This window comes from Cetorhinus maximus, chromosome 23 (genome assembly GCF_964194155.1).
Source record: "Cetorhinus maximus chromosome 23, sCetMax3.hap1.1, whole genome shotgun sequence".
Lineage (NCBI taxonomy): Eukaryota > Metazoa > Chordata > Chondrichthyes > Lamniformes > Cetorhinidae > Cetorhinus > Cetorhinus maximus.
The window spans coordinates 63,188,118-63,210,671 of NC_135901.1; the positions used below are offsets into that span (position 1 = coordinate 63,188,118).

The 22,554-nt window shown below is 44.0% G+C and overlaps 2 protein-coding genes and 2 non-coding genes across 4 annotated transcripts in view; all 4 read left to right on the forward strand.

Moving 5' to 3' along the window:
• LOC144698080 (uncharacterized) overlaps positions 1 to 22,554 on the forward strand; it is a 642,405-nt gene that overhangs the window by 360,560 nt on the left and 259,291 nt on the right. The gene's annotated exons all lie outside the window — the stretch shown is intronic.
• Positions 1 to 22,554, forward strand: part of LOC144698077 (uncharacterized) — a 79,341-nt gene that overhangs the window by 16,561 nt on the left and 40,226 nt on the right. The gene's annotated exons all lie outside the window — the stretch shown is intronic.
• trnas-aga (transfer RNA serine (anticodon AGA)) lies at positions 5,199 to 5,280 on the forward strand. The gene has a single exon. It is a non-coding gene; the product is annotated as a tRNA-Ser (tRNA).
• trnas-uga (transfer RNA serine (anticodon UGA)) lies at positions 7,912 to 7,993 on the forward strand. Its single transcript has one exon. It is a non-coding gene; the product is annotated as a tRNA-Ser (tRNA).

Sequence of the window (22,554 nt, forward strand, 5' to 3'; positions counted from 1 at the left end):
TGGTCCAATGGAAGCGCCGATTCCAGGTCACTGGACATCAGGAAATCTACCAATAAGGCTTCACATTTGGATTATGGAGGCAACTTTTGACATTTTTTTTTTCATTCCCGATCTCTTTCACCCGAGACAACTTTCTCCGACCAAATGGTCTGTGTCGGATGAACACAAGAGACTTCTTAACCAATGAGTAGAACCTTTGCTGTTAGCTGGAACATGAAATCGATACTTTCTTCCTTTAAGACAGTTCTTAAAGTCTCCCTCTTTGATTGAGCTTTTAGTCATCTGACCGAAAAGAGGCTCGGTGTCACACTTTGTTATATAATGCTCCTGGGGAACGCCTTGTGACGTTTCATTAGGTTAAAGGCGCTTTATAAATATAATTAGTTGTTGTTGTAGGATAAATATAGAAAGGGCCAATTTCTTGTTTTATCTTTCACGCTGATGCTTTTCTCAGCGAGAATTTAACATGAATTCGCACAACTAATGCGAATCAAGTTTGCGACGTTAAAAACGTTTTCACCCCCTCAGGGAACTGAGCCACATTGACAATCGCAGAGAAACAGACACACAGGGATATACACCGAATGTGACAGAGGCCTAAGGAGAGACACACACCCAGAAAGCAAGAGTGTCACCGACTTGGCTCCATGTTTGTTCCATTTCCGAAAGCAAATTCCCTGAATGCTGACAAATGAATGGAAATCAGAAATTGCGGACGTATTTGGATAGATTTCCTGCTAATTAACTGATAATTAATTTGGTTAAAATCAAAAATGGTGAAAACTTTAGTCAGCAGGATTCCAACACTTGTGTTCATATTTACAACAAACGTTAATCATCGAACTTTCGCTCACACTGAAATGAAAACGCTTGGATAATGCTCTTGCCATGTTTCAAACCGCAGCTCCATCATATGTGATGCGAATATGACCCCACTCGCCTCTATCAAGCCTGCGCTGTAAAGAGCCCAATGGAGCTGTCTGCAATGTTAAGCGGTGACGTCATGCAGCAGCACTTTGGGTCTTTATGTGTAGGCGAACATTTTGGGTCCAGTAACCAAAATGTCATTAGTTTTAAGTTAATTATTGATAAGGATAGGTCTGGTCCTCGAGTTGAGATTCCAAATTGGAGAAAGGCCAATTTTGTGGAAATGAGAAAGATTCTAGGAAGAGTGGATTGGGATAAGTTGTTTTCTGGCAAGGACGTGTTCAGTAAGTGGAAGGCATTCAAAGGCGAAATTTTGAGAGTGCAGAGTTTGCATGTTCCTGTCAGGGTTAAAGGCAAAGTTAACAGGCATAGGGAACCTTGGGTTTCAAGGGATATTGGCGATCTAGTTAAGAAGAAGAGAGAGGTGTATAGCAGGTATAGGCAACAAGGAGCAAATGAGGTACTTGTAGAGTATAGGAAATGTAAGAATATACTAAAAAAGGAAATCAGGAAGGCAAAAAGAAGACATGAGGTTGCTTTGGCAGATAATGTGAAGGTAAACCCGAAGAGTTTCTACAAGTATATTAAGAGTAAAAGGATATTAAGGGACACAATTGGTCCCCTTGAAGATCAGAGTGGTCATCTATGTGTGGAGCCTCACGAGATGGGGGAGATCTTAAACAGTTTTTTTTTTGCATCAGTATTTACTCAGGAAACTGGCATACTTTATAAGGAAGGAAGTAGTAGTGTCATGGAACATATAGAGATTAAAGAGGAGGAGGTGCTTGCTGCCTTACAGCGAATAAAGGTAGATAAATCCCTCGAGCCTGACATGATATTCCCTCGGACCTTGAGGGAGACTAGTGTAGAAATTGCAGGGGCCCTGGCAGAAATATTTAAAATGTCCTTAGCCACGGGTGAGGTGCCGGAGGATTGGAGGGTAGCTCATGTTGTTCCGTTGTTTAAAAAAGGCTCCAAAAGTAAACCAGGTAATTACAGGCCAGTGAGCCTGACGTCAGTTGTAGGTAAATTATTGGAAGGTGTTCTGAGAGATCGGATAAAAAAATATTTGGACAGCCAAGGGCTGATTAAGGATAGTCAGCATGGCTTTGTGCGTGGTAGGTCGTGTTTAACAAACTTTGTAGAGTTTTTTGAGGAGGTTACCAAGAAATTAGATGAAGGAAAGGCTGTGGATGTTGTCTACATGGACTTTAGTAAGGCCTTTGACAAGGTCCCACATGGCAGGGTAATTCAGTAGGTTCAGACGCTTGGTATCCATGGAGAGGTTGTAAACTGGATTCGAAATTGGCTGTGTGGGAGAAGACAGAGAGTGGTAGTGGATGAATGCTTCTCAGACTGGAGGTCTGTGACTAGTGGTGTGCCTCAGGGATCTGCGCTGGGACCATTGTTGTTTGTTGTCTATATCAATGATCTGGATGATAATGTGGAAAAATGGATCAGCAAGTTTGCTGATGACAATAAGATTGGAGGCGTTGTGGACAGCGTGAAAGGCTTTCAAAGCTTGCAGAGAGATCTGGACCAACTGGAAAAATGGGCCAGAAAATGGCAGATGGAATTTAATGCGGAGAAGTGTGAAGTGTTGCATTTTGGAAGGACAAACCAAGGTAGGATATACACAGTAAATGGTAGGGCACTGAGGAGTGCGGAGGAACAAAGGGATCTGGGAGTTCAGATACATAATTCCCTGAAAGTGGCGTCACAGGAGGACAGGGTTGTAAAGAAAGCTTTTGGCATACTGGCCTTCATAAATCAAAGTATTGAAGATAGGAGTTGGGATGTTATGGTGAGGTTGTATAAGACATTGGTGAGGCCAACTTTGGAGTATTGTGTGCAGTTCTGGTCGCCTAACTACAGGAAGGATATCAGTAAGTTTGAGAGAGTGCAGAGAAGATTTATTAGGATGTTGCCGGGTCTTAAGGAGTTGATTTACAGGAAAAGATTAAACAGGTTAGGACTTTATTCCTTGGAGAATAGAAGAATGAGGGGAGATTTGATGGAAGTTTACAAAATTATGAGGGGTATAGACAGAATAAATGCGAGTAGGCTCTTTCCACTTAGATTAGGAGAGATAAACACGAGAGGACATGGCTTTAGGGTGAAAGGAGAAAGGTTTAGGGGGAACATTAGGGGAACTTCTTCACTCAGAGAGTGGTGAGAGTGTGGAACGAGCTACCATCTGACGTGGTAAATGCGGGCTTACTCTTAGGTTTTAAGAATAAATTGGATAGATACATGGATGGGAGAGGTCTGGAGGGTTATGGACAAGGTGCAGGTCAATGGGACCAGCGGAATAATATTTCGGCACAGACTATTAGGGCCAAATGGCCTGTTTTCTGTGCTGTAGTGTTCTATGGTTCCATGGTTCTGTGGAGTTCGGCTGTTCTCATTAGGAATGCTGGAGACAGACTGATCAACAATGTCATCCTCAAATGGCACAGCGCAGTAAGAGGACCTTCCACCCATCGTGTCTATGTCAGTTTTGTACAAAGAGCTTTATAATTAATGACAATTTTCTTCTCTTTCTCCTTAGCCCTGTTTTTTTTTCGCTTTCAAGCCATTGCTCAATTCCCGTTTGGAAACTCGGTGTTAAGAAAACCAATATTGAAAGCTTCAACTGGTTCCTCACCTGAGCAAATACGTCATCCTTGCTCCAGGGAATGACGTCTGCAGTGCTTTACTTTGGTCAGAAGTTCAAGGCAATATAATTTGCAGGTAAACCTCGATTTTTTTTAATTCATTCACATGATGTGGGCTTCGCTGTCTTGGCCAGCATTTATTGTCCATCCCTAATTGCCCTTGGGAAGGTGGTCTGCCTTCTTGAACCACTGCAGTCCATGTTGTGTAGGTACTTACAGTGTGCTGTTAGTAAGGGAGTTCCAGGATTTTGACCCAGTGACAGTGAAGGAACGGCGATATATTTCCAAGCCAGGATGGTGAGTGAATTGAAGGGGAACTTCCAGGTGATGATGTTCCTATCTATCTGCTGCCCTTGTCCTTCAAGCTGGTAATGGTCGTGGGTTTGGAAGCTACTGTCGTGGAAGCCTTGGTGAATTCCTGCAGTGCATCTTGTAGATGATACACACTGCTGCTACTGTGCATCGGTGGTGAAGGGAGTGAATGTGGATGTGGTGCCAGTCAAGTGGACTGCTTTGCCCTGGACGGTGTCCAGCTTCTTCAGTGTTGCGGGGGCTGCACTCATCCAAGCAAGTGGGGAATATTCCATCACACTCCTAACTTGTGCCTTGTAGATGGTAGACAGGCTTTGGGGAGTGAAGAGGTGAGTTACAGTTGCACGATTCCTAACCTCTGACCTGCTCTTGTAGCCACAGTGTTTATATCGCTAGTTCAGTTCAGTTCCTGGTCAATGGGAACCCCCAGGATGTTGATAGTGAGGGATTCAGTGATGGTAATGCCATTGATCATCAAGAGGCGATGGTTGGATTCTCTCGTGTTGGAGATGGTCATTGCCTGACACTTATGGGGTGCGAATGTTATTTGCAACTTGTCAGCCCAAGCCTCGATATTGTCCAGGTCTTGCTGCATTTAGAAATGGATTGCTTCAGTATCTGAGGAAATGGGTATGGTGCTAAACATTGTGCAATCATCAGCTAACTTCGCCACTTCTGACCTTATGATGGATGGAAGTTCATTGCTGAAGATGGTCGGGCCGAGGACACTAACCTAAGGAACTCCTGCAGTGATGTCCTGGAACTAAGATGACTGACCTCCAACAACCACAACCATCTTCCTTCGTGCTAGGTATGACTCCAACAAGCGGAGAGTTTCCCCCTGATTCCCATTGACTCCAGTTGAGTTCAGGCACCTTGATACCACACTCGATCAAATGCTGACTTGATGTCACCTCATCTCGGGAGTTCCGCTCTTTTGGTTGTATTTGAACCAAGGCTGTAATGAGGTCAGGAGCTGAGTGGCCCTTACGGAACCCAAACTGCGCATTAGTGAGCAGGTTATTGCGAAGTCTGTGCCACTTGATAGCACTGCTGATGACCCCTTCCATTACTTTACTGATGATGGAGAGTAGTCGGATGGGGCGGTAATTGGCTGGGTTGGATCATTCTTACTCTTTCTTTCCCAGTTTGGCCGGGAGAACGAGGAGAGACAGTGTAAATTGCAGGGTTCCGGGGAAAAGATCAGGTAATGGCAGTGACAGGACGGGCAGAAAGACCTCTTTCTCCGCTGTAACCATTGCATGATTTCATACAAATAATAGTAGTAGGGGACCAGCTTCTGTTGTCGTGGCCGAGTGGTTAAGGCGATGGATTAGAAATCCATTGGGGTTACCCTGCGCAGGTTCGCATCCTGCCGACTACGTTTCCCATTATTTTGGATTTTATCGGCGCACAAACAGAGCTAATTATCGTTTGAATCGAGGGAAAGCGATCCTAACACACCCGTGTTCTCTTGTTTCCGTTCATTTGTCAGCTTTCTGAAAATCTCCAGTTGGAAATGGAAAACAAAACGGAGCCAATTTGGTGACATGATTTCACTGTGGCATTTGTCTCTCCTTAGGCCTCTGTCACTCTCGGTGTATACCTGTCTGTGTTCCTCTGTGTGGGTCAATGTGGTTCAGTTCCCTGAGGAGGTGAACACATTTTTACGAGCACCAGCTGTATTCACATTAGTGGTGCAAGTTCACATTACAATGTTACAGTGAAAAGTATCAGGATAAAAGAGACAAGAGTAGTTTGTCTCTTTCTATGTATGGACTACAACAACAACTTATATTTATAAAGCTCCTTTTTCCTAATGAAACGTCATAAGGCGTTCCCCAGGAGCATTATATAACAAAGTGTGACACTGAGCCACATATTCGGTCAGATGACTAAAAGCTCGGTCAAAGGGAGAGGCTTTAAGAACTGTCTTAAAGGAGGAAAATATCGATTTCATGTCACAGCGAACAGCAATGATTCTTCTCATTGGCTGAAGAGGACACTTGTTTTCAACCGACATAGACCATTTGGTCAAAGACTCTTGTCTTTGGTGAAGTTTGTAGAAGTAAACTCCACTACAGTTTGGCGGCCTATAAACAACTCCCGCCAATGTTTGCTGCCACTTGCTGTTTCTTAGCTCCACCCAAACTGATTCTACATCTTGATGCTTCAATCTAAGATCCTCTCTCACTAATGTACCGATCTCGTTCCTTATAAACAGCGCGACCCCGCCTCGTTTTCCTTTTTGCCCATTCTTCCTAAATGACGAATATCTTTGAATATTCAGATCAACCAATCACACTGTTCTTTGGAAGCAGCACGAAGGGCCAAATGACCTCTTTCCTTGCTGTAACTTTCTGTCATTTGTTGTTTCCTAGCACCACGGTTAAGATTAATTTTCTTATTATCCATGTGATGCTTTGAATTCAAGACAAATTCAGCGAGTTTTCTTTTCATTTCTAGCACAGATTTTGGAACCGGACTCGTTGAGCGACATTTAAATGGTCTCAATCGTTAGATGAAGCTCACCGAGTCCAAACAGACACCGTGAGCATCAGCCTGTTATGTACATTCTTGCTGTACATCTTCTGAGCTATAAGCTGATCACAGCTCCACTTTCCGCACATTGAAAGACACTGTGAAAATAAGCACAATTTCAAATCTTAACCACTCGCATATTTGTGATTTTCTGTGTGTGTCAACGTCGTTCAGTTTCCCATTTTCACTACCCAAACATTATCCATGTTAGTTTTCTGTCTTCATATCAGCAAAAAAAAAGCAGTTAACAAGACATTTCTCTCTTTATTTTGAGTGGAGACTGTTCAGCAACTAAACTTCTGGATGTTACAAAGCGGAGGATGATTGAAGTTTTCAGATGATCTTATTAAGTAGCTGAGAATGCTCGACGGGCCGTTCTTTTTTATATCCTAATTCAGTGTCAATGATTGTGTCTAATCTGAATGTGCTAGTGAGGCCGAGCGGGCTCAGCCGCTGGTTCAGGTTTCGGTCTCTCTGGTGATTTGGGCTTTACTCCCACCGCTGCCAACCTTTCTGGTGGTTTGTTATTTGAGACGCTTCCAAAAAATTATCCGTGCGGTGAAGGAGCAGCTGATCTGTGCAGTGTTGTATTTCAGTTGGAAGAATGAAGAGAGACAGTGTAAATCCCAGGGTGACTGGGAAAATGTGGGACAATGGCACGGACTGGAAGACCTCCTTTCACTGGAACTCCCTGTATTCATTCTATTATTTTAAACAAACAACATGCAGCCTTTACTCAGTTGTCCTGGCCGAGTGGTTGAGGCGTTTTTCCACGTGGTTCAAATCCTGCCAACTCCCCTTCTTCTCACTCCTGATTGACACAAACTGTCTGCAAAATAAATTATCAGTCAAATGAAAAAGAAAACCACCCAAACACCCCCGTGTTTCTGACTTCAGTTCATCTGCAAACATTCACTAGCAGTCTGAAATGGAACAATAATTGGCCAAGTTAGTGACATCCTTGCTTTCTGGGTCTTTGTCTCTCCTTCGGCCTCTGTCACTCTCGTTGTATGTGTCGGTGTGTGTTCCTCTGTGTGTGTCAATGCGGTTCAGTTCCCCGAGGGGATGGACACATATTCACCAACACAACCTTGATTAACATTGGTTGTGCAACTTTATATTAAAATGTCAAAGAGAAAAATATCAGGATGAACGATGCAAGTGGAGTTTGCAATGTTTGGAAAGAGATGCAGCAAAGAAGTGGAAGATGTGAATGATGTTATTGATGATTGAGAGGAAGGCATTACCACCTTGTGGATTTTGTAGGTCGATTACCTTCCACAGTTTGAAATTCAGAACAAGCTGAGGCTCCAGGAGGTAACAACATTGATCTCCCTGAATTTTCACATAGGAAATAACGCGCGTGCATGCCCGGCTAGGTAGTGACAGAGACAGGGCATGCAGAAGGTCCTCCTTGTCTGCTGTAACCATTCTATGACTTCATATAAATAATACAGGCCTAATGCCAACAACTGTAGTCGTGGCCGAGTGGTTAAGGCGATGGACTTGAAATCCATTGCAGTTACCCCGCGCAGGTTCAAATCCTGCCGGCTACGTTTTCCATTATTTCTGATTTTAACCATTGTAAATGGGATCGACATTTTCACAACACCTGCAGTAGCAAAGATTGACCATTGGGTGGCAGTGGAACCGTGATTGCTTACATCACATGAAGCAGACGCGGTCTCAGTTATTACTGCATTTGGCACTGTCTCTGTTCATATTAACTTAGATGCCGTTTCTGTTTCTATTACACTAGGACATGTCTCTAATCATATTAGAGAAGGTCATCTCTCAGTTGTTTCTGTAATTGGTTCAATCTCAGTTGTTAATGTACTGGACTATGGCCATAATACAGTTGGCACTATCTCAGTCATGACTGCACTGAAGCAGGTCTCGACCAAAGTTACAATAAGCCATACCCCAGTTGTCACTGCACTATAGCTTGTCTCTGGTTATAGAAAACTAGAACATATTTTTATTTGCATTTCACAAGACTCTGCCTCAGCTATTACTCCAGTAGAACCTGCCACGTGTCTATCAAACTGAACCCTGTCTCAGGTGATGCTGCACCAATACATGCCTCCATTCATATCACACAATTCCCTGTTTCTGTTGTTATTGTCCTAAACCATTACTCTCTTATTGCTGTACTAGTGTATGTCTCTGTTTTTATTAATCTCGTACCTTTGCCGGTATTTAATTCACCAGACACTACGTCAGTTGTTGTGAAAAAGAGCCCTGAATTATGTGAAGCTGCACTAGACCGTGTATCAGTTTTCTTAAACTGGATCCGGTCAGTGTTATCGCTACACCAGGCTGGTTCGTATTACACAAGATCCTGTCTCAATTATTACTGCACTCGTCACTGTCCCACTTATGTTTCACTAGGTCGCGGCCCTACTTATAACACACTGAATCATGTCTGCACTTATATTCCTCTAGATCGTATTTCAGAACAATTTACACTAGACTCTGTATCAGCCTGTATCACACTCGAGCTGATCTGTCTTTTTAATTAAAATGGATCCTGTCTTTGCAGAGACTTTGTCTTTGTACCTCTGTCTCTGCTTCTATTCCACTCTCCCTTTCCCTGTTTTTTCTCCACGAGATCAGATCTGTCTCTCTTCCACTGGCGGCAGTCTCTGTTATTACGACTTAAGACTCTTTCTGGGAAGCAATTACCCTGTGCCCTGTGCTTGTAATAACTGCCCTATTTCACTTGATGTTGATCCAGGCCCTGTATCGGTAACTATTGCACGAGACACATCTCCGCTATTACAGCAGTAGGCATTGTCTATGTTAATATAGCACTCGTCCCCGCCCCTGTTATTCATGCACTAGGTCACGTCTTTGCTTAAGTAACATTAGATGGCCTCTCTAGTAATGCCTCTGCTTAAATTGCACTAGGCCCTGTCTCAGTAATAACCACACCAGGCTCTGTCTCTGTTGTTACTACACTATTCTATGTCTCTATAAGGTGAACGTTGAGTTAGAAATGGGCCTCTGACTTTGGCCTAAAACTACAGGTTTTGACTGTTTGTTCCGCGCAGCTCCTAATGTTCTGTTTCATTACAGCCAACAGAATTACATATGAGACATCATCCGTTCTGTGTGTCGGTGTGAAAAGAAATCCTGCTGCGTCATTCCACAAAGATAAAAGATGTATCTTCACCAGATTGTTTCATTTTATTTTATTTTCTCTTATTCAAACTGTAACCACAGATCGTCAAATAACGTAAATATTCATTGATAGTATATTCTGTTGTGTGCTCTTGTTTAGAAATTCATGTCATACCAAACATTTCTTTGCTAAGGCGGGCACGTTTGTCACCACAATCACTTAATGTCAGTCATATCTGTGTCTGAGACAGCGTCTAACTCACTGAAACGTATTGATTTCTCTCTCTCAGATAAAAAGCAAAATACTGCGGATGCTGGAAATCTGAAACAAAAACAAAAATACCTGGAAAAACCCAGCAGGCCTGACAGCATCTTCGGAGAGGAGCACAGTTGACGTTTCGAGTCCGTGTGACTCTTCTTCAGAACTAAGGAAATGGAGGAATGCAGTGAAAAATAAGCTGGTAGTGGGGGGTGGGGCAGGTTGAGCTGGATAGAGGGGCAGTGATAGGCGGAGGCAAAGAAGAGATGTCATAGACAAAAGGACAAAGAGATGTTGACGGTGGTGATATTAGCTAAGAAATGTGCTAATAGGTGATATTAAGGGTAGAAATCAGGACGAGCAAGGTAGAGATAGCCCTAGTCGGGGTGGGGTGGGGGTGGTAGGGATCGAAATAGGCTAAAAGGTAGAGATAAAACAATGGATGGAAATACATTTAAAAATAATGGAAATAGCTGGGAAAAGAAAAAAATATATAAATTGTTGGAAAAAAAGGGAAACCGGAAAGGGGGTGGGGATGGAGGAAAGAGTTCATGACCTAAAGTTTATGAACTCAATATTCAGTCCTGAAGGCTGTAAAGTGCCGAGTCGGAAGGTGAGGTGCTGTTCCTCCAGTTTGCGTTGAGCTTCACTGGAACAGTGCAGCAGGACAAGGACGGACATGTGGACATGAGGGCAGGGTGGTGTGTTGAAATGGCAAGCGACAGGGAGGTCTGGGTCATGCTTGCGGACAGACCGAAGGTGTTCCGCAAAGCAGTCACCCAGTCTGCGTTTGGTCTCTCCAATGTAGAGGAAACCGCATTGGGAGCATCAAATGCAGTAGAATAAATTGAGGGAAGTGGAAGTGAAATGCTGCTTCACTTGAAAGGAGTATTTTGGCCGTTGGACGGTGAGGAGGGGGGAAGTAAAAGGGCAGGTTTTGCAGCTTTTGCGGTTGCATGGGAAGGTGCCATAGGTGGGGGTTGAGGTGTAGGGGGTGATGGAGGAGTGGACCAGGGTGTCACGGAGGGAATGATCCCTGCAGAATTCCGCCGGGGCGGGGGTGAAGGGAAGATGTGTTTCGTGGTGGAATCATGCTGGAGTTGGTGGAAATGGCGGAGGATGATCCTTTGAATGCGGAGGCTGGTGGGGTGATAAGTGAGGACAAGGGGGACCTTATCATGTTTCTGGGAGGGAGAAGAAGGTGTGAGGGTGGATGCGCGGGAGATGGGCCGGATACGGTTGAGGGCCCTGTCAACCACTGTGGGTGGAAAACCTTGATTAAGGAAGAAGGAGGGCATGTAAGAGGAACTGTTTTTGAAAGTGGCATCATCAGAACAGATGCGACGGAGGCGAAGGAACTGAGAGAATGGGATGGAGTCCTTACAGGAAACCGGGTGTGAGGAGCTGTAGTCGAGGTAGCTGTGGGAGTCGGTAGGCTTCTAATGGATATTGGTGGACAGTCTATCACCAGAAATTGAGACAGAGAGGTCAAGGAAGGGAAGGGAAGTGTCAGGAATGAACCATGTGAAAATAATGGAGGGTTGGAAATTGGAAGCAAAATTAATACATTTTTCCCGGTCCAGGCGAGAGCATGAAGCAGCACCGAAACAATCATCGATGTACCGGAGAAAGAGTTGTGGGTGGGGGCCGGAGTAGGACTGGAACAAGGAATGTTCCACATACCCCATAAAAAGACAAGCATAGCTGGGGCCCATGCGGGTACCCATAGCCACACCTTTTATTTGGAGGAAGTGAGAGGAGTTTAAGGAGAAATTGTTCAGTGTGAAAACAAGTTCAGCCAGACGGAGGAGAGTAGTGGTGGATGGGCATTTTTCGGGCCTCTGTTCGAGGAAGAAGCGGAGAGCCCTCAGAGCATCCCGGTGGGGGATGGAGGTGTAGAGGGATTGACGTCCATGGTGAAGAGGAGGCAGTTGGGGCCAGGGAACTGGAAATTGATGATATGATGTCGGGTGTCAGAGGAATCACGGATGTAGGTGGGAAGGGACTGGACAAGGGGAGAGAGAATGGAGTCAAGATAGCAAGAAATGAGTTCCGTGGGGCAGGAACAGGCTGACACGATCGGTCTGCCGGGACAGCCGTGTTTGTGGATTTTGGGCAGGAGGTATAAGCGGGCCGTCCGAGGTTGGGAGACTATGAGGTTGGAAGCTGTGGAAGGAAGATCTCCAGAGGAGATGAGGTCAGTAACGGTGCTGGAAACAATGGCTTGTTGTTCAGTGGTGGTGTCATGGTCCAGGGTCAGGTAGGAGGAAGTGTCTGCGAGTTGACCTTCAGCCTCTCCGAGGTAGAGATCAGTGCGCCAGACAACAACAGCACCACCCTTGTCAGCAGATTTGATGACAATGTCAGGGTTGAACCTGAGAGAACGGAGTGCAGCAAGTTCAGAGAGAGACAGGTTAGAGTGGGTGAAAGGAATAGAGGAATTGAGATGATAGCTTCCCCGATGGTCTAGTGGTCAGGATTCGGCACTTTATCAGTAGTAGCCTGGGTTCGATTCCCAATCATGGAATGCAGATTTTTTTTTTTATCTTGTTAAAATGAGTATTAATTACCTATTGATGGAAACAATTTAACAGCTCCAACAGAATCAGTGGAGTAATAGTTGCAGTTTCACAGCAGAGTTGGAAATGTCATATTTGGACAAGTAGACAACAAAGTCAGAAACGGAGTGAAAGAAGGACAAGAGAAGGGCTGGGTGCAAAGCACTGACCACAGAGATGGTGGCGCCAGGAAAAATATGGGTGGGAGAAGGGAAAGTTTTGCTGCCTACTGTTTGCACTGACATAAATATCACTCCTGATGGATCAACCAATCGCTACTGCTCTTTGACAGCAGCACGCCAGGCCGAATGTCCTCTTTCTGTGCTGCAACTTTCTATAATTTTATGTTTCCCAACAGCACAGGTCATTCTTCCATTCTATAACCCATTCGAGGGAGATGTACTTTCTTATCTTGTATTCGGCTCCTTTGAAACCAAAGCACGGAGCAAATTCAGCGAGTTTTCTTGTCATTTCCAGCATGAGATTTGTCACGAGATTAATTGAACGACACATTAATGGTGTCAATCGTTCACTGGAGCACACCGCGTCCAAAGAGCACTGTTATCATCTGCCTGTTATGTAACTTCTTGCAGTACATCTGCTGAACTATATTAGCTTATCACAGCACTGCTTTCTTCACATTGAAATCCAGTGTGAAAATATGAGAATTTTCAAAGCTGAACAACGTAGACAAGACTGGAAGGGAAGTGTGATTGTGGATAATCTGCACTGTGCACATTCCTGCAATCAGTACTTGGGTGAATCAGGAAGATCCTGGTGTCTCTGTACGCTGCTATCTGTAAACCGATCACGTTTTGTTTTACGTTCCCACCAGCTGACTGCGTTTGCATCAAGCAGCTAATTGACCTGGACGGGCAGAAAGAGTTGGAGGCGAATATCTGTTCTGCACAAGTTTCACAGCTAATTCAACAATCCCGCCTTTTCTCCACAGCCATTTATATTTTATTGTCTCTCAGTATTAATGTTGAAGTGAAACACCACACAGACCTGTTTTAACTGTAAGCTGCCACTTTTTCGACCAATCGGGCAATTTTAGCAGCAGTGGAAGTGGTATTTGAAACCAAGCTTCATTTTTACAGCCCATCGCCTTGCCTAGCATTACTACTCAAATAGAACAGAAGCAAAGCAGCAACAATACGTCAGAAGGCCCCACAAGCCTCCTCTGTCACTTTATAAGATCATGGCGGATCTCCAGCCTCAACACCAATTTCCCACCCAATCCCGATCGCCCTTCATTCCCTTAGAGTCCAAAAATCAGGAGAAATTTTGGATGTTTTTTCTTCCGAGAGCTCTGTGGACACCTGGTTGAAATCAGCAATAATAAGAAGCACAGTCGGTAAGATTGGAACTTTCCTGGGGAAACCCCAGTGGATTTTAAAAGCATCGTTTTCACCACTGGGACACGATGATTGACCAAGGCCCCAGTGCTTTCCACTCAATCATCAATAACATAATTCACAGCTTCCGCTTCTCAGATGTACCTCCTTCCAAACATTGGGATCCATTTTCCTCAGGATTTGTTCCTGGATTCAATATTTAGCTGCTTTGTGACCTCATTTTAAAAACAGATTCGCTTCAATATCCAACACAAATTGAATTGCAAACCTGAAGGACAATCAGTGGAGAACAAGTCACTCGGTAACACAAATCCCATGGTGCTCATTATCAGATTCACAACAATCAGCTTTTCAATAAAATGAAGGAATTTGACAGTGAAACGATTGAGAAAGTTGGTGTGACTTTTATTTGTGACTCACTCACTCGGGTAATCTGTAAATGCTGCTCCCAGGTTTTATGACCGGGATATAATGTACCTGTGTTTTCCTGAGCCTGTGCTCGGTGTATTGGGAGGTTTGGCCCGGGTTGGAGTATCTTGTGTTCCGGGGATGGGCAGTAACCCGCTGATTGAAGCTGCGGTCGCCGCTTTCTGCTGGCAGCGGGTGATTGGAGAGTGCGGGGCCGGAATATTGCTGCTTTTCTGCTTTTCCCTGTCTCACTCACTGTGGAGCTGAGGAAGAGGGGATCATTGATGGGTTTGTTTGAATCCAATAACTTCATAAATTTCCAGTGTGTTGGATATCAGTGCATGGTAGGTCTAAATGTTTTCTCATTATATTTGAAATGAATATTCGAAAAAATGCCGCTTACCTGGGAGCTCCCTGGATAACAGTAGAGCCGGCAACATTTCCGGCGTCTTGGCATTCACCTCAAGTAGCCAATGACAACCGGGAACTGAGTGACAATGAATGCTGATGGGGGGAAAAAAAGGCAAGCTTCGGCCCTGGGTGGTCTCAAACAACCAACCTTTCAGTTAATAGCCAAACGCGCTGACCAATTGCGCCACAGAGACTGATGAAGACTTTACGCAGGATATCAGTGAGTTAAAGCTTCAGATTGCTGCTATCGGAATGACAATTGTCTCTATCAGTTTTACTCTTCCAAAACAAAGAGTGGGACATTCATTGTGGATACATGGAAACAGTCTGATCTCACCCACTGCAGTCACATCCCTGTCATCGGGAACCAGCTCTCCCACAACCGGTGCCGTCCCCCTTCGAGCCTTTGCGTGTCTAAACTGTTACCAAGTATTCTGATTGTCCTGAAGCCGATATTAGGTTTGAATTCCTGATGTGCATTAACGAGAATAATTTCAATGTCTAAGATCAGTTAATTTCACTGAGAACATCAGAGTCTATGTTCCAGCGTCTTAAAGAAGGGAAAGGTGCCTTGACTGTCTCTGGTCAGTCGGACAGCTCACCCTTCATTCTTCTCTGATTCCGGTTCCCAAAGAGTTTCTAAAGATTCACAAAGCTGGAGACTGGGTTTTCTGTTTTGGTTCCTTCTCCATTTTCCCACCTGATAACTGACAATATTTTCCAAAATCTCATCTCAATCCCTCAATGCAAGGCGCATCATGTCCAGGGATGAGGAAATTCAGGTTTGTGGAGAGATTATAGAGACCGGGATTGTTCTCTTTAGAGCAAAGAAGTTTAAGTGGAGATTTCATGGAGCTGTTCAAAATAATGTGAGTGGGGGCAGTGGGGACGGGCGGCTTGATGGTGCAGATGGGAAGAAATTGTTTCCACTGACGGGGGTCAGTAACCAGAGGATTGGGATTTAAAGATAGTTAAGGAAAGACAGACTTGCATTTAAACAGCGCTTTTCCTGACCAGTGGATGTCTGAAGCCACTTTCAAGCCAATTAAGCACTGAAGTAAAAACAGAAAATACTGGAGAAACTCAGCACGTTTTGCTTTCCACAGACACTGTCAGACCTGCTGAGCTCTACCTGCATTTAATGTTTTTATTCCAAATTTCCAGTATTTTGCTTTTATTGAAGAACTTTCTGAAGGAAAGTCATTGTTTTCATGCAGGGAGCACGGCAGCCAATCACTGCTCAAGAAACACACAAAGCCAAGGACTTCACAATGCGCAGAACTTATAATCTTGGTTGAAGGATAAACAGTGACCAGGACACATGACTGCATCCTGCTGTCTTCAACAAACTTCAATCTGCAAGTTTTGATGATGGTTCTGGCCAATTTCGAACGGGGCAACTCTTCACATACGAGGTAAACATGATACCCACTGCCCTGCAGAAAGAGGGGACAGGAGAAAAGCTCAATGGGCCTCACTAAAATGTTAAGCGGTGACGTCATGCAGCAACACTTTGAGTCTTTATTTTGAAGAAATGGAATTCGGCTGTTCTCTTTGGGAATGCTGGAGACAGACTGATCAACAATGTCATCATCAAAAGGCACAGCTCTGCAAGAGGCCCATAGTATCGGTGTCAGATTTTCACAAAGAGCTTTCGAGTTAATCTCAATTTCTTTGTCTCTTTCCATAACCCTGATTTTTTTCTCCCTTTCAAGTCCTTGTCCATTTCCCTTTTGAAAACTCGGAGTTAAGAACAACAATATTGAAAGAGGTGCAGGAGCTGCTGCCGTGTCCATGCTCAGTGTGTGAAAATTAACAAAGTTTCCCTGACTCATTGAGATGAAGGGTTAGATTCTGAATTCTTTTACAATTATTCAAATTTTAAAAATAGTTGTTTTAAAATCGAATCTTCAGAAAAAAAATGTCTATTCTGACCAATCATCGCCTCATTTTCCTCAGTCGATACCTTTTACCAACATTTCATTGAGCAAACACGCACAGTCACCACAGGGAAAAAAAGACATAATTTGAAACATTGAAATAGTGAAACATTGAAATAATAAAGTTAATAGTGGAGATGATTTCTGTATGTTACAAAATGCAGGATGATCTGATTAACTGGCGAAGCTGGTTCGAGTTTCCCAATCACCTATTCCTGCTCCTTTGCTTCTGTTCTATTTCGATGATAATACCAGTGAAGGAAATTAGGAGCAGCCATATACAACGTGGCAGTGTGGCCGAACGATCACGGCTCCAGTCTCTACAGAGGCGAATCCCACCACTGCCAAACGTTCAGCTGATCTGCCTTTTGGGATCAGCCCCATTGGGACCGACAGATTCCAGCTCACATTAAACCCAGCGGAGTGTGCGGTGTTTTATTTTGATAGGAAGAACGAGGAGAGACAACATAAATATCAGTTAAGGGCGGGGTGTGGAATTGCAGTCCTTGAGTTGCACTTCCAGAGGGTCGGCATGTGAACGACATGCTGAAAGACCGTCTGATGTATACGTCTGTGATTTTATACAAACATCATTAGTGCAAATCTGGGGCTTGGATTCATGACTGAGTGGTTAAGGTGACGGGTTTTGATTGCATTGGGATTTCCACAGGTAGGCTGTAATCATGCCAATTACGCTTCTTATCATTCCTGAATTTTACAGTGTACCTGCACAATTAATTGTCTGAATAAGTTGCATAAAAACCATCTAAAACCTCCAGCATTCTCTAATTTCTATTCGTCTGTAAGCATTCACAAAAGTTGCAGCAAGAAATGAAACAGAAACGGAACCAGGTTGGTGTCAGGCTTGATTTTTGGGTGTTTGTCTCTCCTTAGAGACAATCACATGCCCTTTGTCACTCTCGGTCTATATTTCTGTGTTTCTTCCTCTGTGCGTGTCAATGTGGTTCAGTTCCCCAAGGGCATGAACATATTTTTACCATTACAAACTTTATTCACATTAGTTTCAAATTTCACAGAGAAAAATATCAAGATGGAAGATGCAGGAGGAGTTTGCAATGTTTGGAAGGAGGTGCAGCTAAAAAGTGGAAGATTCAGGGAGAAGCTTTCTTCTCACTTAACACGAGATATGGAACCAGATCTGGGAGGTATTTGTGTCGGTGTAAACAGTAAAGCCTCCCTTATTTCCCCTATATTTTGCCTTGCACCAACATCTCTCTGGTTAAGGCTTTGCCACCTATCACAGCCCTTCTCTCATTCCCTATTTTCACTTCTATATTTGTTCTCGACCTGTTGCACGGGTGACATTTCCAGCTCTGAGGCAGATCTCCAGCTCTCACTCCACTGATTCTGGCAGAGATGAGCGTCTTCTGTTTTTCATCAAGAAACAACTCAGACTCATTTTAACAGTTTGCACGAGGTCAGTAAATCTCCATTCCCTGACCAGGAACCAAACCTGAACCACAGCAGTGAAAGCGCTGAATCATGACCACTATACCATCAAGAAAGCTGCTCATAAGCCTCACCACTTGGCTTATCTACGCTACCTGGGCCTTTTATTTTTGTGTCAGACCTCTTTCACCAGAGACACGTTTCATAAGAACATAAAAACATTAGAAATAGGAGCAGGAGTCGGCCATTCGGCCCCTCAAGCCTGCCCCGCTATTCAATAAGATCATGGCTACTCTGCCCCAGGCCTCAACTCCTTTTTCCTGCCAGCTCCTCATAGCCCTCAATCCCCGATATTTCAAAAATCTATCTACCTCTTCTTTAAATACTCTCAGTGAGCTACCCTCCACAACTCTCTTGGGTAGAGAATTCCAAACATTCACTACCCTCTGGGAGAAGAAATTCCTTCGCATCTCAGTTTTAAATGAGTGCCCCCTGATTCTGTAACTATGCCCCCTAGTTGGAGGTTCCCCCATTAGTGGAAACAACTTCTCAACATCTACCCTGTCAACCTCCTAAGAATCTTGCACGTTTCAATAAGATCACACCTCAGTATTCTAAACTCTAATGAATAAAGACTTCACCTGCTTCACAGTTATTAATTAGTCAACCCCTTCATCCCAGAAATTAGCCTAGTGAATCTCTTTTGAACTGCCGGCAATGCCAATATATGCTTCCTTAAATATGGGGACCAAAACTGTACACAGGACTCTAGGTGCGGCCTCACCAACACCCTGTACAGCTCTAACAAGACTTCCCGATTTTTAAACTCCAACCACGAGCAAAACAGGCCAAAATTCCATTTGTCTTCTTAATTACTTGCTGCACCTGCATGTCATTTTTGTGTTTCATGCATAGGAACACCCAGATCCCTCTGTGCTGCACTTTTTTGGAGTCTCCCTCCATTTATATAATATTCTGCCTTCTTATTCTTCCTATCAATGTGTATGATCTCAAACTTTCCTACATTAAACTCCATCTGCCAACTTTTGCCCACTCACTGAACCTATCTATACCCCCTTGAAGATTCTTCAAGTCCTCATCACAACCTGACCTCCCACCTATTTTTGTATCGTCAGAAAATGTAGATACATTACACTCTGCCCCCTCCTCCATGTCATTAGTGTAGATAGTAAATAATTGAGTCCCTGGGACTGATCCTTGTGGCACTCCACTAGTTGCGTCTTTCCAATCTGAAAATTCCCGGCTCACTGCCTTCTGTGTGTTAAATTGGGCTCTTCACATTGCAGGGTTTATGTAGGGTAGTAGGGATCACGGTCTCTCACACACGGAAAGTTTCCCCGCTCGAAAAGGGGTAGAAGCATTAACAGAATTAAGTGTGAGGAAAGGTTTCATCGTTCCCGTTTGTTGTTAAATAGTAACCGGATGCATCATCTCAAAACAAAGTGACATTTATACTTCTCCAGGTTTCGAATGATATTTTGAAAAATGCATGGTTTGGAAGAAACAGAGAAAGATGGGGACGGATTTGTTGTCAGGCCGTTCGCACATGTGTGAGGTGTTGAATGAGCTGCTGATGTGCTGTGTCATCTGATGATTCGAATGTTAGATCAATTTCTCTGCCGCATGGCTAAGGTTTTCAGCCGAATTTTACCTCCACAGAACAAAGTTCTGAAGTGCAATAAGACAGCACAGTTTGACATTCTAGGTCGTTCTGCAAGGAGCTGCGTGTTGTTTTTGTCGTCTAGTAGTTATCACATTTGCTTTACACGCCGAAAATTTCCTGAATCGAAACTCATTGAAGAACAGTGGAACTGGCAACATTTGTGGGAAATGTTCTTACCGCCATTGACAACCCGGATCTGTGTGACACTGAATGTTGATGGGGGGAAAACATTAACAGCTTCGCCTCTGAACCACCAAACTTTACAGCTAACAGCCGAACGCGCTGACCAATTGTGCTACAGAAACTGATGCAACTTTCTGTGTTCTTTGTACAGGTACAGCCAAGTCTCTTTGAACATCAGCACAACTTTCTCACCTCTTCAAACATGTTATGTTTTGTTGTTTTTTAAAAATTATTTTTACGACCAAGTGAGTAACTTCAGACTTTGCTACATTTTTCTCCGTCTGTCATCTTGTTAGCCAATCACCTCTTATATATTATAAAAACAGAAAATGCTGGCAAAATTCAGCAGGTCTGACATAATCTGTGGAGAGGGAAACCGAGTTAACGTTTCGAGTCCGTATGACTCTCCTTCAGACCTGAAAAGAAATAGAAAGTGATAGAATTTATGCTATTCAAGCGGGGCGGGGAGGGGGCGGGGAGGGGGCGGTGTGGGGCGGGTAGAGCAGGCGAGATTGGATAGAAGGTCAGTGATAGGTGGGGGTGGAGGAGAGATTGACAAATGTGTCACGGACACAAGACAAAGGGAGTGTTAATGGCAGTGGTCAGGGCTGAAGAAGGTGCGGATAGTGGCATAAAAGTAAGGAAGCAGAATGTGTGAATAGAAGAATAAGGGTCAGCACTTTGTGAAAGAGCAACATGGAACAAGTAACAGATGGCTCTATTTTGGGCTGGGGTGGGGGGAAGTGCGGTGGTTGGGGAAAAGGGATAGAAAAGGGGATAAAAGGGGGGATAAAATAATGAATAAATTAATAAAAATAAGTAAATAAAAATAAAAATACATTTTTATAGCGAGATTTTAAAAAGGGTGAAATTAGAGGAGAGAGTTCACGGTCTGAAGTTGTTGAACTCAATATTAAGTCTGGAAGGCTGTAAAGTGCCTAATCGGAAGATGTGGTGTTGTTCCTCCAGTTTGCGTTGAGCTTCACTGGAACATTGCAGCAGGCCAAGGACGGACATGTGGGCATGAGAGCAGGGTGGGGTGTTGAAATGGTAAACGACAGGAAGGTCTGGGTCTTACTTGCGCACAGACCGAAGGTGTTCCACAAAGTGGTCACCCAGTCTGCATTTGGTCTCTCCAATGTAGAGGAGACCGCATTGGGAACAGCAAATGCAGTGGAGCAAATTGAAGGGGGTGCAAGTGAAGCACTGCTTCACCTGAAAGGAGTGTTTTGGCCCTTGGAAAGTGAGGAGGGAGGCCCCTAAAGGGCCAACTGTCAGTTGTTCTTTCACAAAGTGCTGATCCTTGTTCTGCTATTCACACATTCTGCTTTCTTGCCTTTATGCCACAATCAGTATCTTTTTTCACCCTTACCACTATCATTAACACTCCCTTTGTCTTGTGTCCCTGACTCCTTTGTCAACCCTTCCTGAGCCCCCACCTCTCACTGACCTTCCCACCTGCTCCACCCAACCCCTCGTATAACAATATAAACTCCATCACATTTCTGCTTCTCTTTTGCTCTGAAGAGTCACAAGGACTCGAGACATTGACTCTGTTTCTCTCTTCACAGATGCTGTCAGATGGTGAGTTTTTCCAACATTTACTGTTTTTAATACAGATTTCCAACATCCACAATGTTTTAACTTAAATGAAATTGCTTCTTTTATATTGGTCTGCAGTCTCTCAGCTTTCCACATAACTTCGCCATCTCAGCTGAAGGTTACCCGTAGCTTCACAGGGAGGATTGAACTCACGCCCCCTGACTTACAAGTCAAGTGCTGTAACCACTGAGCTATGGAGCCACCTATTAACTTAAGCATACGGAAAATCGACCATATTCAGTAAAATGAGGTGGAGGCTGAAGTTCCAGGTGGATGACATTTGATAGACCTGGAAATGTCTGAGATGGAGAACAGGAAGTTAAAAGATGCGACATGAAAGTGGCAGAATTTGATGTGTGTCAGTTACTTTCAGTGATGAATTTCTGCCGTGTGTTGCCTTGTCAGTTTCACAGGGCCGCAGGGATGAGGTTGGCGGCACCTGGTTAAAATGAGGAATAATGAGAACTGTAGTCAGCAGGATTCAAACCTACAGGGGGAGACCCCAATGGATTTGAAATCCATCACCTTAAACATTCAGCCACGACTAACAGCAGCTTTCGAGCTCATATGTGTTCTTGTCAAATCAGAGATGGCTGCAAAATAAGTCATTCGGCCCGTCGTGCCTGTGCTGGCTCTCTGGAAGAACAACTCAACCAATACCACACACCCGCCTTTCTCCCACAACAATTTATATTTGTATGGCCTCTCCGTGTTTTTCCAAACAAAATAAAGGACCAAAACCCGCCCTATATTAAACTAGAATCTCCTCTTGTTCTCCGAAAGGGAATTCCTAAAGTTCCCCAAAGTGGGAATGTGACTTAAACTGTGGCAGCGCTGGGATTCAGATCCACCACTCGAGGGACTGGAAGGAACCCAAGTCCAAATCTTCATGTTACTGGGTGGGAAAACTTTGTTAATTAAGGGAAACTGTGCATGGATTCTGCAGAAACTCCTTCTTCAAAGTGAATTAGACAGTTACTTGAAATAGAGAAAAATTAGGCTTATGGAGAGAGAGAAGTATATTGAGACGAATTGGTTCCTCTTTAAAAAGGAAGCGGGCACAGAAGAGATGATCTAATGACCATCCAAACTGCTGTACCATTTGATGATGACATTGTTGATCAGTCTGTCTCCAGCATTCCTAATGAGAACAGCCGAATTCCATTTCTTCAAAACAAAGA